A 14051-nucleotide genomic window follows, 5' to 3' on the forward strand; every position below is an offset into this window, starting at 1 on the left:
CCCACCTACTGCCTGAAGTGGTACAGCCCAGACACAGGCTGACCAACTCATCTGCTGTTTGTGAGAACTTAAGCAGAGCTAGGAAGAAACTAACTCTGTTATTGGGATGGTTTATATTACTCTTCTTATCTTCCCTTGTAATACTTGTATTTGGATGTCATAATTTTTGTATATGGCAGAAGACATTGGGTCCTGATTAGGGATGCATGAGAATTTTGTTTTTGCTCACCCACCATGTGAACGTGCCCCGTTTGAAACTCTGAATACAAGTGCAAGCACGTGTCCACTGAAAATATTTGCACATTGTTCAACACGTGCTCACACTCGTCTCCCTGATTCTCAGTTCGATTGGCACAAATTTCCTAATTTGCGCAATTTTCCTCAGTAGACTGAATCAGCCCCACTTTAGTCTACAGAGGAAATTCACGCAAATGTGGGGAGATTTGTACAACTTTCTCATTCTTTCACTGCTCGATTTGCTCAAATTTCTCATTTGTTCAGAGCAAGCAGTATTTGCAAGTGCAAATGGGAATCAGGCATGAGAAGAGGGGCGAAATGATGTTCAGAGAATCCTTGCGATCTCGAACATCACTCATTTGCCCATCCCGAATTTTGGTCTCTCTCTCTCTCTGTCACACACACACACACACACACACAAATACACACACACACACACACCAGGACTGGCCCAAGGCATTTTGCTGCCTGAGGCAAAGGACAAGATGGTACCCTCTCCCATTCCATGTACAAAAGCTGACTGAGCTGGCAGCTGAATCTTACTTCAACACTGGCACTGGGTCAGCATCATCCACCACACCAGAACACAGCAGGCTGGCTTAGGAGGTGCAAAGCAGGCCGCGGGGCACACACTTTGTTCTCTTCCTACATCTTGCTGCTGCCCCTCAACATCTGCTGCCTGAAGTGACCGCCTCACTTTGCCTAATGGTAGGGCTGACCTTTAGCCTCTTCTCTTTAACTGCTTTGGTAAGTAAAATAGGAAGCACGCTGGAACGGAATGGCAAGGAAGACTTTTGCAACCTGAAGACTGCAGCAGGGTCTCAACTTTCAAGCTGTAGAATGACACTCATCAGTAAAATGAACACATTGCGTTCCCCCTAGATCAGGGGTACGCAACTCACCCCTCCAGATGTTTGGACTACAACTCCCATGAGCCCCAGCCAGCATGGCCACTGGCCAGAGGTGATGGGAGTTGTCATCCAAACCATCTGGATGGCACCCGGCTGTATTCCCTTACACTAGATTATTTCTGGAGTGCACTGAGCAAGGTCCACCCTGCTCTATCTGCTGCCGAAGCCAGGGAGCGGGGGAGAGAGGCTAGGGCCCTTTTCTATCACAGCTTTGATCATTCTGTGCATCTAATATTCAGCAGAGTATAAAAGGACCCATTGTGACAGACAGGCTGAGCCATTTGGGGTAAAGTTGTCTGAAATGGCTCCTGCTGTCATCAGGTTTTCTTTGAATGTCCTCGTAATGCAACCTCGCCCTTGACTTGGACGACATGTTGCGGAAACATTCCAGCCTCCAAAAAAGATTCTGCATCCAGCTTCTGATGATGATAGCTTTGTTATGTAGGTGGTTGCTGGATTTCTTCCAAGCGTGTGGAAGAATGACAACCATCACTATGCAGCAACTGACAACTGATACCCAGCTGGCTTTTCCCAGCCCTAACAAAGGAGAAGAAAAACCTATAAGATGCACTGAAGCTACTTTCGGCATGTTTTGCTGCTTTTGTGACTCTCCATCTCAATTATTTGTTTCCTGTTTGAGAAGAATTCACACAATGTAGTGAGAATGGAGGACGGACCTTAGGGGGAAAAGATTGTTTTTTATTCTTCTTTTTGTTTTCATTTCAAAGGTCTTTCTATGACGGCAGGTAATCAATGGACTGTTGGTTCTCTAGGGATGTTAACCAGCTAGTCAATCAGCAGACATAAATCTGTACCTCCAGAAAGCAACATTCCCTATTTTAAAATTCAGACCATTCTCTTCAAGCTGGCCTTTTATCTAACTTTTTTTTTTTTTTTTTACCAGTGGTCATTCCCTGTGCTGCCAGCAATATATCTATGAATATAAGAAAGCAGATATAAAACTGGCACATAGATAAAAATATGTGACTTGGCAGTGCAAAACAAAGGTAAAGAAGATGCAGAGAAATGAACAGCGATCATAATGTCAGAGACCTGCCAGAACTCACGCCAGTGGGCAATCAGGTGTTTCCCACCACCAGCACCATATTTAAAATTGTTTATAAAATATAATACAAATAATAATACATATCTAGTATATTTGTATGATTTCAGTGGTTCATACAATTTCAACACACATATCCAAACGCACTGGGCAGATTGAGAACCAGATCTGCCCCATTATTAACTTGAACTGAGAGAATGGCATGTAGAATGGATCTTGGGTGGCTTCCTTCAGCAATTAGTGTTTACTTGTTAATCATCACCAGTGGGAGCATCTATTAACCCTCTTCCTGCCAATCCCAACTTGGGTGGCCACTTAGGAATTGCCATAAAAGGGAACAGTATCACTGAAAAAGAGGACAAAAGAGGACACTGATATGCATTACTCTGTGTATATGTGAATGTATATGTAGAGATGCAAATTTAGAAATTATTATTATAATTAAAATAGAAATGCAGTACATCTGACCAGGTGTGACCTGTGTTGACCTGTGTGACCAGGTGACCTGTGTAGAGTGTGACCAGGTGACCTGTGTTGCTGCCTGGTCAATTCAGGTGCTAACTGTTGATGGGCAAAAGTTCTTATGGCTCTTTATCTTTAAACTGAAATTGGACAGTCCTTCAAATAGAAGACTGTCCTCTGTAAAAGAGGACTTGTGGCCACCCTAACCCAGTCTCTTCACCCACCATCTTGCCATATTCTAAGCCCTGCTTCTTCTGGACAAGGCACATTGCTTTTGTCACTGAAATGAATGAAACAAAAACATGTTAAAATGATAATATTTTCAGTAATGCTGCAATCCCTATACCACTCACTTCGGAGTATTCCCACCAATTTTAATGAGGCCACTCTGGAGCTTTAGTGGGTGGTTGCTTTTTTATTATTATTCTAGCTGAAATCTTGTGGCCTCGGTCTTAATTAATCCTCATGAGGAAGAACAGGACAGAAGGGATGGAAGCTGGAAAGCAGAAGCCATTCCAATGAGTTAGCAGACATATTGGATTCCCACACCTCATACATTCATTTCCATGCAAATCCATTCATGTTTGACAGAAGTTGTCATTAAAGCATAGGGGTCACTTTGTAGCCTTGACAACAGATCAAGGTTTTCATCGTTAGCTGTAATTGGCAAGCTGGGTAATGATAAAGCATTCCCTGAGATGTCCCTGGAATTTATGTGTCCCTCATTACCAGAACGAGAGTTGTGCTGTGTGGCATTTAATGGGCAATGAAGAAGAAATGCTCAACACAACAAGATTGTTATATTTCTTCTATACCCCCTTGCAGCCTGATTCTCAAAGCACTCTCTCAACAGCACCAAGACCCAAATATCTGATGGTGTTTCATAATCACATAATCACAGTTCCTTACAATGTTCTTTTTAAATCATGGCTGGACAAAAACTTGTCACCCTGTTCTCTGGTGACCCACTGGGGTCACTGAGGTGATGTCTTTGAAAAGTTTTTGAAAGGGTTTTTTTTTTTTCCACTCTTAAAATAGGCAATGTTGGCACTGAAGATCCTCTCACTGGCTGCATCCTGGTGGCTTCCATTTTTGTGTGAACAGTCAACAGGTGCTTACAGAGCAATTAACTCCAGTTTAACCTAAATTAACATACTGCAGAAAACACAAACGCAAACAAATCCCAGGGTCACTGGCCAGTCGGACCTGGCAGAAGATTCCTTCTGAATCCTGAGTATGATGAGGCTAAAACAGACATCACTTTAAATCTGCATCTAGCAGTTATGACTTCTTCTTTTTTTCATTTTTATTCTGCAGTAGGAGGCCCCAATGCAAATCTTAAAAGCCCCCCTGTACCTATGCTATGGCTTGAATCTGGACTGGGTCCCCTGGGCCTACTTTAGAGTCAAAATGGAAACAAGGCATTGCTGCTAGACAGATTTAAAGTAATTTTATTTTTATTTATTTATTTTATTTATTTATTTCTATACTGCCCAATAGCCGAAGCTCTCTGGGCGGTTCACAAAAACCGGTTCACAAAAAAAGTAATGTCTATTTTTGGCCCTGAGCGACATTTTATCTGCTGAATTCTTCCAAGGAAAAGTTCTGTTGGACTCTTCTCCATACTACAGAGCATTCTGTCCCTGGTTCCATTAGTTCCTGATGCTCCAGAAGAAGTACACCAAGATAATGGGCAGTATCCAGTACCGTTGCTGTGCTCCTGCCCATTCTGTTGTGCAAGCAAGACTCACCGCTCATGCAACAGAAAGCCAATGGTTCCAAAAAGCAATTCTGAAAGCAAACAGGAACATGTGTTTCCAGATCAGGACAGGTCAGCGCAGCTTCTGTTTGCAAGCTTCTGAAGCAAGTGCTCCATTCTGGAAACGAGCATTTCTTCTCATTTCTGGTTGCTTTTTGAAGTGCGCTAGTGATGGGTCCCACTAGAGCGCGGGCAGACTTGGCTACTGCCCTCTTCTTTGTCCCTGTGTGCTGCAGCGAAAGCATCAGAAAAGAAATCCATAGTGCAAAGTAGTCATTTCTAGGTCTGGAGCAGGTTCCCAGTTGTAGAGGCCCCTCTGGAACTTGCCTCAGCACAAGCTGAGAATGGTTGCCAAAACTGCTACCAGGGTTCAGTGGGTGAATGCACTTTACTGTGTTAGGCTGCAGACAAAGAGCAACGAGAAGCTGCAACACTGCCACTCCGCCTAACCGATTTCTCTAACCAAGCCTCTAAGTGAGCTGATATCTGCCTTTGATCCTCCATCTTGCAAGCATATTGTATTATTCCACAGAAAGAAAGAATCTAACATCATTTTAGTAATAGTCAATATATTCTTTGACATTTAATGCCCTTTAGGGGGATTGGACCCAACCCCGTCCATCTGCCAGCAGAACGGAAGCTGCTGGGGGGAATGCATACCGTAGCTCCTCCCCCTGCAGTCCACTGCATGTGCCCCACATTTGCTCTGCCCCCTGGAGCAGATTTGGACTGTGAATAGGGGAAGCAGGGCAGGAGGAGAGCAAAGGAAAGTCCACTTGTGTGATGTTGGTTGGAGCCCTGTGCCTCTGTTCAGCTTGTGCTCAAAGCAGGCGCTCCTTCTGCCTAGGGATGTCAGAGGATTCCGCCACGGATCTCAGTGAGACCGAATGCTAGTGCATTCGGCCCCCCGAAATCTGTGGCAGAATGAAGCCCCCTGCCCCCCACCCCGCAAAAGGTGCGCAAAACGGAGCACCTACTTGGTGCCGTTCGCGCTGCTTTGCGAATGGCGGCCGCGTCTGCGGCTGCCATTTGCTTCCCCATTTTTGCCATGATAGGCTATGTAAATACTTACGTAGCCTATCACGGCTGACGCAGGGATGCCATTTGTGTCCTGGCGGAGGCTGTGATAAGCTACATAAATATTTACATAGCCTATCATGGCAAAAAAAGGGAACGCAAATGGCGGCTGCTGTAGCCGCCGCCATTTCCGTATGCGTTTTTTTTTTTTTTAGCTTGCCTTGATAGGCTACTTAAGTATTTACGTAGCCTATCATGGCAAAGGTAGCTACGCAAATGGCGTGGTGGCCGCCATTTGCGTGGCTGCCTTTGCCGTGATAGGCTACCTAAATACTTATGTAGCCTATCACGGCAGCCTGGCTGGACGCAAATGGCGGCTGCTATGGTGGCCGCCATTTGAGTCCACAGCGGCCAGCCAAGAGACCAGCTGCCGCCACCGCTGCCAGAGCCGCCAACGGAGCCGCCACCACTGGAACATCCGCCCCAGGTCAGCTTTGTCCCGGGGGGGATTCTGTGGGGGGGCGGGGGATGGGAGGCCATTCCGTCACGGGTTTCAGGGGGCCGAATGCCAGTGCATTCGGCCTCACTGAAATCCGTGGCGGAATTCTCCGCCATCCCTAACCACCCCTTGAATTAAATGGCAGAGCATTCCCGTGCCTGATAGTTGCTCATTACTGTGGATATATTTAAATTTTTACCTGGAGGTACTTAAATCAGAAGCATCAGGAGAGCCTGCAAAAATTGCATATTTAGGAGAGTTGTCAGATATGAAAACAAACCTAATTTGTATCCACTTGAGCCTCCTAGCACCATTTCTGAATATAGAGCAAGTGGGAAAGATTAATGCTGCTAGGAGATCCAAGAAGTAATCATTCAACTGCTCTTAACTCATTATGAAGATTTCATAACCATGATTAAGACAGAAATATTGGGTGACTTATTCCCCCAGCAAATATATTCCTGTGCAGTTTGTTAGCAGAAGGTCAATACGAAGATGTTTTGGCTCTCTTTTTCTAATAAAAATTGCAATCAGACAACTTCAGATGATCTGTTTTCTCTATAGGCACCGAATAGTCAGAGCTTCTGGGAAGGAAAAAAATGGCAAGGGCTTCCTCATACAAGATATTTGTCCCGAGATAAATGGACTTTGGAGAAGAGCAAATATGATGTAATGAAATATGAAATTAAAAAATGTATGATCGAGAGTGGAACTCTTATGTCAGCAAACATGTGTTTCCAATTATGTGAGATACTGGAACATAGGAAGCTACCTTATACTAGGGATGTCTATCACGGGCATATCTGGCCCTTGGGGAGCGCGACAGATTTCCCTGGAGCCCCCGGCTCAGCTTGTATTCATGAGCTGAGCCATGGGATTTTCCCCCAGAACCTAGGAAATTTCCATTTTATTTTTTCTTTCTCTAAAATCAGCAAGTTACACAAGTTACAGCTGCCAATTGTGTAACTTGTGCAAATTCCAGCCATAATCAGTGCAATATGTGCAAATTGCAGCCATTAATTAGCAGGATTTGTACAAATTGCATCCATGAAGTGCTTGGTTATGCACAAATTCTGGCTGTAATTAGCATAATTTGCACAAATTGTGCCCACTGATTAGTGTAATTTGCACAAATTGTGGCCATAAAGTGCCTAGTTATGCACAAATTGCAGCTGCAAACAAATTGAGTTGGAATCCAGGGGCCAAGCTGCATAATGCTCAGTGGACTTCACCCCCCGGAGGGTTTCCTCCAACATCCCTTCTGGGTCAGACTCTGGGTGAATCTAGCCCAGTACTGTTGACATGTATTGACTCTCCAGGGTTTCAAGCAGGGATATTTCCAGGGTTATCTGGAGGTGATGGGGATCAAACCTGGGGCCTTCTGCATGCAAAGCAGGTGCTCTACGCATTGAGCCACAGCCACAGAGGATAATGAAGAATGGGAAAGCAGTGTCCTTAACTCTTCCAGTACCCACCAACTGTCTCCTGTAAATGCCCCCCCCCCCGGACATTTTCCTCCCAGTTGGGCTTACTTCCAGTTTCAGAGTTTCAGTTGCCCCCAATTTTTTGGGGGAAAAAATGATTTAAAATGTCCCAAGGGGGGCATGTGCAGGCAAGAATCACTAAAACAGGGGTGGGCAACATGCAACCCGTGGGCCACATAAGGACCCCACTGCAGCCCCTTCCACTCCCTGCTTCCCCCACTGCAACCCCCATCTCTTTTTTAGAAAGCAAACAAACGGGTGGAAATGGCATTACTGAGTACCAAAAGGGTAAAAATTAGCTTGTTTTCAAGCTAATGTTGTTCATTTGGGTGCTCCATAGCTGGTCCAGTTCTGCAAGGGGAAGGTGCAGCCTACAAACGGGGGGCCTGGGATATGAATTCCCCCCAGATGTCCCAAAATTGCCCACCCCTGTGCTAAGGGGTTAAGCTCCTTCATCCCCAACAAGTAGCCCATCCCTGTATGGGCCTTATGAGGAAAAGACATGCTTGGGAACCATAACATGACATTCCTCTGCCCTAAATTTCACTTAGCATGCCAGGGAGAAGGCAAGGCTTCTCCCTGACATCTTGCCTTCTATTTGCAGGGGGTTCATTATATGAGTATTCAGCTGTGCAACCTCTCACCTGCAGCCTTAAGAGGGCTAAGCCCAGAAACAGATTTATCACATGGTAATTAGAGAATTTAGAGAAGAAATTGTGTTTATGTTATATAAGGGCCCTGTGAAGATTTGAGGCCTACAGAGGCAAGGAGAAGTAAAAAGGTCAGGCCTAGCAAGCTATGTTTTTCTGCTGGGAGGGGGTATCTCTAGGAGGAGTTTTATTTCCCTGGTTAAGTTTCCGTTTCATTTCCGCAGTTAAGCTTCATTTCTTCAGGGTTGAAACAGTACAGTTTTGAGAGAGAAGAGTATATAAAGAAAGTGAGAGAGCCAGGAAGAACAGAGTCAGGAAGAGCAGAGTCTGAAGAGGGAGCAGGAAGAAGCACCCTGGAGAAGTCTAAGTACAGCTAGGGTAAAGGAACTTGCGTTCTGCAACTTTTATTTTCTCTTAATGCCTTTTGTATCACTCAGCTCTATTCTGTAAATACTTTTAGTTGTAATTTGCTTGCTTTAATTTACCAGTAAAGTGTTGTGATTAAACCCTGTGTCTACACTGTGAATCACTTCATGTCTACAGCCCAAAACCCACGTTACTGGAAAGGAGAAGGTAAAAGAAGGAAGCTGGGACTCTTAAGGAGGCAAGAGATCCTTAAGGAGTTGCTCAGGGGCTCCAAATCATAAGGCAAACCCTGACAGCCCCCCAAGCTGATTATGGGCCCCTGCCTATTTGTGCGCATGTGCACACGCACACACCTCAGCAAACGCAAACCTCCATTGCGTGGAGCCGCTTCTGGCATCTCTAAGGCACTCTCAGGCCCATCAAAATGGGAAATGGGAGAAACCCTGCATCATTTCCTCTGCATTGCCTCTCCACTTCCTGGATTCAGAAGTGTAAAGAGGCATTGGTGCCCATTTTTCTGGCCTGTTAACAGCCCACCCTCCAGCCCTGCTGCATGGCCACCAGCCCCAGAGTGAATGGTTGGGAGAGTGCAAGCCTTGCCACTGAATTCAGTAAAGAAGAGCAGAGCTAAAGCAGGTGGGGTGAGAGATGACTCAGCTATAGAAAGGAAGAGGAGGATAACAGAGAGAGGGGATCTGTGTAGCGAGGAAACAGAGGAAAAGAAGAACAATAGACACAGGGATGCAGACAGGCAAGGGATGGTGCAAGCAGAATAATATGGGGCACATAGACAAAGAAGAAGAAGAGCTAAGTGAGAAATGGAGCGGGGAAAAGATCTGTGGCTAGGAAACAGAAAAAGAGGGGGTGACTGAAAGATTGGGATGCATAGACCCTGATGGTGGAGGGAGAGAGAGAGAGGAGTGGTGACAGAAGGAAGATTAATAGAGGGGGGGGGTGCAGAGAGAGACAGAGAGGCAGAGAGAGGCCATTGGGAGAAACAGGATGCGGGACTCTGATAGGCCTTTGGTGTGATCCAGCAGGGCTCTTCTTATGTTCTAAGCGGGGAACAAAAAACAACAAAAGAGTATGTGCTATGGCTCTATGGGTAGGGGTGTACGAACCCCACTCACCGATCCACCTGGAGGGTCCACGGTGGGGGGAGGCAATCTGTTCCTCCCCCTGGAATCCTCCCCGGCCGGCTCCGCTCCATGGTGAGTCCACGGAGCCGCCGGCCGGGCACATCCACAGCCGGATTTCTGTCTGCTGCCTGCTGGTGTGCGGATGCAAATGGTGTCCAACATAGCGGATGCCATTTGCATCCCTGGTCCTTTCGTGATAGGCTATTAGGGATGTACGAAAGTCACTTACCTTTTAGATGGGGTGATTCGTGTGGGGGGGAGGCGCTCAGCACCTCCCCCCGAAATCCTGATCCGGCAGGCTCCGCTCCGCAGAGATTCCATGGAGCTGCCGGCTGGGGCTGCCCGCAGCCAGACATCCGGCCACTGGGCAGCCTTCCTTAAAAAAAAAACCGCGTACGCAAATGGCGGCGGATACAGCAGCTGCCATTTGCATTCCCTTTTTTTCGCTGTTTTAGCCTATGTAAATATTTACGTAAACTATTACAATGAAAAAAAGGGGAACGCAAATGGCCGCTGCCATTTGCATACGCTGTTTTTTGTTGTTGTTGCCGTGATAGGCTATGTAAGTATTTACGTAGCCTATCACAGCAAAGGCAGCTACGCAAATGGCGTGGTGGACGCCATTTGCGTGGCTGCCTTTGCCATGATAGGCTATGTAAATACGTAGCCTATCACGGCAGCCTGGCCGGACACAAATGGCAGCTGCTACGGCGGCCGCCATTTGAGTCCGCAGCAGCCAGCCGAGAGGCCAGCTGCTGCCGCCGCCAGAGCCACTGCAGAGCAGAGCCACCGGAACATCGGCCCCAGGTAAGCTTTGTCCTGGGGGGGATTCTGTGGGGGGGGTCGTTCCGCCACGGGTTTTGGGGGGCCAAATGCAAGTACATTCAGCCTCACTGAAATCCGTGGTGGAATTCTCCGCCATCCCTATAGGCTATGTAAATATTTACGTAGCCTATCATGGCAAAGACCTGGGACACAAATGGCATAGCGGACGCCATTTGCGTCCCTGCTCTTTGCTGTAAATATTTACGTAGCCTATCACAAAAAGAGCTGGGATGCAAATGGCATCCGCTACACCAGACGCCATTTGCATCCGCACACCAGCAGTGGACGTAAGGACTCAGCGGACGGACCCGGACCCGGCTGGTGCCAGGGAGGGTCCATCTGGGATGAAGTTCGCAGGGTGGCAGGGGGGAATGGTCCATTCCGCCACGGACTCCGAGGGGCCAGATTCTAAAGAATCCAGCCTCATTGGAGTCTGTGGCAGAATTCTCCACTTCCCCTGTCTATGGGCACCAAAAGAAAAGGGGGAATGGATGGGATCCAAAGGAAACACTGAGTTAACATGGTAACACAAAATGCTTTCCCATCCATAATATAGGAAGATGGCCCTCTTGAGCTGTTAAAAATATAAAGGTAGCACAAGCTGTGTACAGTGTAAAGAGCCTGATCGACACAATGAAACTTTCATTGTAGTTCTCATCATCCTCTGTGCATTTTTATGGGTTCACAACTCATTTTTCAGGTGCAACGGGAGGAATAACAGTGTGGGGTGGGAGGGGGACCTCTTTAGAAATGTATATGCCTGTTCAAAAACAAAAACTGATTAATATTTTTCTCTCTGTCTTTGTTTATTTCCATAGTCATTTGCATGAGAGGTGGAACTTTTGTTTTCTCTGTTCCTGGTGCTTATTTCCCACCTGAGTTGCGTTTATGACAGCTTCATCATTTCCACAGCAACCGGGATCGTGACATGAGGTGTAGCGTGCGGGGTGGGGGGATGGCTGCAGGATGAGATGGGATGTGCAGTTGAAGCAAATGATCTCTCTGGAAACGACGACTATTTTTTTTCCATATATGTATAAACCTTAGGAACCCAGCAAAATGCATAGAAACAAAGTGTCATAACTGAAAAGCAGAATCACCAACTGCTTTCTTTTACAGACATTTTCAACATGGATACCAGAAGAAGGATGCCAAAGAATGTACAAAACATTACAACTGCAAGGGGACACTTTGCACATATTGAAGGGGCTCTAGTGGGAAGGGGGGAGAGCAAATTGTTACTAAGATGCTTGGCCTTGCCGCCATTTTGAGTTCCTCTCTAGCACCTTGGCTCCAAAACCTCCATTTTGTCTGGGAAGGTAGAGTAAGCTGAGACTTAGGATCAAACCACACATTACTTAAAAGCAGTGCTGGCTCCAGGTTTTTGAGCAAGACATGCTCCCTGGGTCCCCTCCCTCAGGGAGTCTGCCTTCTTGCCACCATTGTCACTAGCTGCTATTGCTCCTTGTCTTCCTTCTCATCTCTTGCCTTTCTTCCTGTCTCTGTTGTCCGGCCTGCCCATTGGAACCTCTTAGATACAGAGCCAATGCATATACAAAAAAGATAAAAGTGGTGAACAAAACCAAAAACAATGTTCTTTGTATCAACCAACAATCAGATTTCTTTCTTTTTCTTCCTTTTACAATTTCAGGCCATTTACTCTGCATGAGAGGTTTAACCTTGTGGGAGTTCGGCTGGCACCATCCAATCCATGGATACTATTTTGCAGGAAGTTACACGTCCACTGACACTTGATCAAGAAGGGAAAAATAATTCCTGCGCTGCAAGGTTCCGCAATGCACGGAATTGTGGGGGTGTCTGGATGGATGAGCCCCTTAGTCCTAGGCTAATTACTTACTTGCGAGCACCAGAGCTGCACGAATGATAAAATCGTTCAGAAGAAGTAAACGTTTGAGATGGGAATAAAGTGAATAAAACTGTCAGCTGAATGGATTATTGACCACCTCACCTTTATGTCTGAAAAGCGATCACAGCAAAGTGATGACAAATTCTCCCTTTCTTATGCCAGGTAAATAAATCGGATTAAGCCCACACTGCTAAAATTTAGAATTGGTGTTTCTCGTCTGTATATCCACTGTAATATAAGTTTAGTATCTGGATAGAGACATATAGTGCGTATGCATGCACACGCAGCTCTTGCTCTCATACTGCAGAGGATGGAGAGGCATGCAGTTTTGTGGGGTGGGGGGACAGAGAAAAGTAGAGGTCTACAATGGAGGGTGCATCTATCTATGGATGTGTTTTTGTGTTTGTAACATCTTGTCTTTGTCCTTTGTCTGTGCCACTTCTCAGTCACACACAATCACACATTCCACTCACATGCATATAGACAGATACACACACACACACACACACACTAATATACATACAGTGTCCACTGACACTACTGTAATATTGCTTAAGAACATAAGCAGAGCCGTGCTGGCTCAGACCAAGGGTCTATCTAGCCCAGTATTCTGCTCACACAGTGGCCAACCAGCTGCCCTCAAGGAACCCACAAGCAGGACATGAGTGCACCAGCACCCTCCCTCCCATGTTCCCCAGCAACTGGTGCACATAGGCTCATTGCCTCTGGTACTGGAGGTAGCACATAGCCATCAAGACTACTAATCCATTGATAGCCTTTCCCTCCATGAATCTGTCCAATCTCCTTTTAAAGCCATCCAAATTGGTGGCCATCACTATATCTTGCTTACACCCTTCTCTGCTGAATCCCCTTCCCACTAACACATTGGCTCATCTGTTCCTAGGCCTTGTGTGCTGATCATGTATTTATTTAGTTATTTCAACTTTTGAGATGCTGGACTGTTATTATGAAATGCAGGTGTAAACCAGGCCTCCAGCTGACAAATTTGCCTAGTAGTGCCCTGGCCCTTCCTCGCCAACAGGCGTAATTTCTTCCTTCCAGCCTGGCCATCCCTCTCGTCTGCTGCTTTGGACACAGCAGAGGGATGCAGCAGCCCTTCTCCCGCCTGCTGCTGTGCAATATTTTAATGACAGGGAATGACTGCAGCAAAATGCTTCTAAAGCCCATCAGAATTATTTACGCAGTCTCTTCTCTGAGGCCAAAAGTATAAGCTGGGAAGCCTCTTTTGGTACTTAGCCAAAAACTCACTAGGCAATCTCAGGCAAGCAGCTCTTCTTCAGATCTCCCATCTGCAATATGAACATAATTATCAGTGTACTTTACAGGACTGTGGTAGCAATTAACGAGATAATAAGCTGAAATTTTTTGGAAACCTGAAACCTGCCACGTAAATGCTCGGCGTGTAACAACAACAATGGTCTGATGAATCCCAAGGAGAGGTAAACCTGTAGGCACACTCCCTATCGGTGGCCCCCCAATTATGGAATGAACCCGTGGAGGCTGGTGGTTCCAATTTCGGTGGGAGCATGAATCCATTCCGGGGTTAAGTCAGAACTGGCCACAATTCTAGAGGAGCTGTCCAAAGTGCCGAACCTATTTTGGGGAAGGGGTTCAGCACCTTGGATAACTCTTTTTAGAATTGTGGCTGGTTCTGAGTTAAACCCGGAATGGATTTATGGGCCCACCAAAATTAGAGCCACCAGCTTCTACTGGAATGAGCTCCCCAGAGAGGCCTGCCTGGTGCCAACATT

The sequence above is a fragment of the Heloderma suspectum genome, chromosome 3, assembly GCF_057233095.1.
Source record: "Heloderma suspectum isolate Gila_16-S chromosome 3, 16-S_ref, whole genome shotgun sequence".
In the NCBI taxonomy this organism is placed as follows: Eukaryota; Metazoa; Chordata; class Lepidosauria; order Squamata; family Helodermatidae; genus Heloderma; species Heloderma suspectum.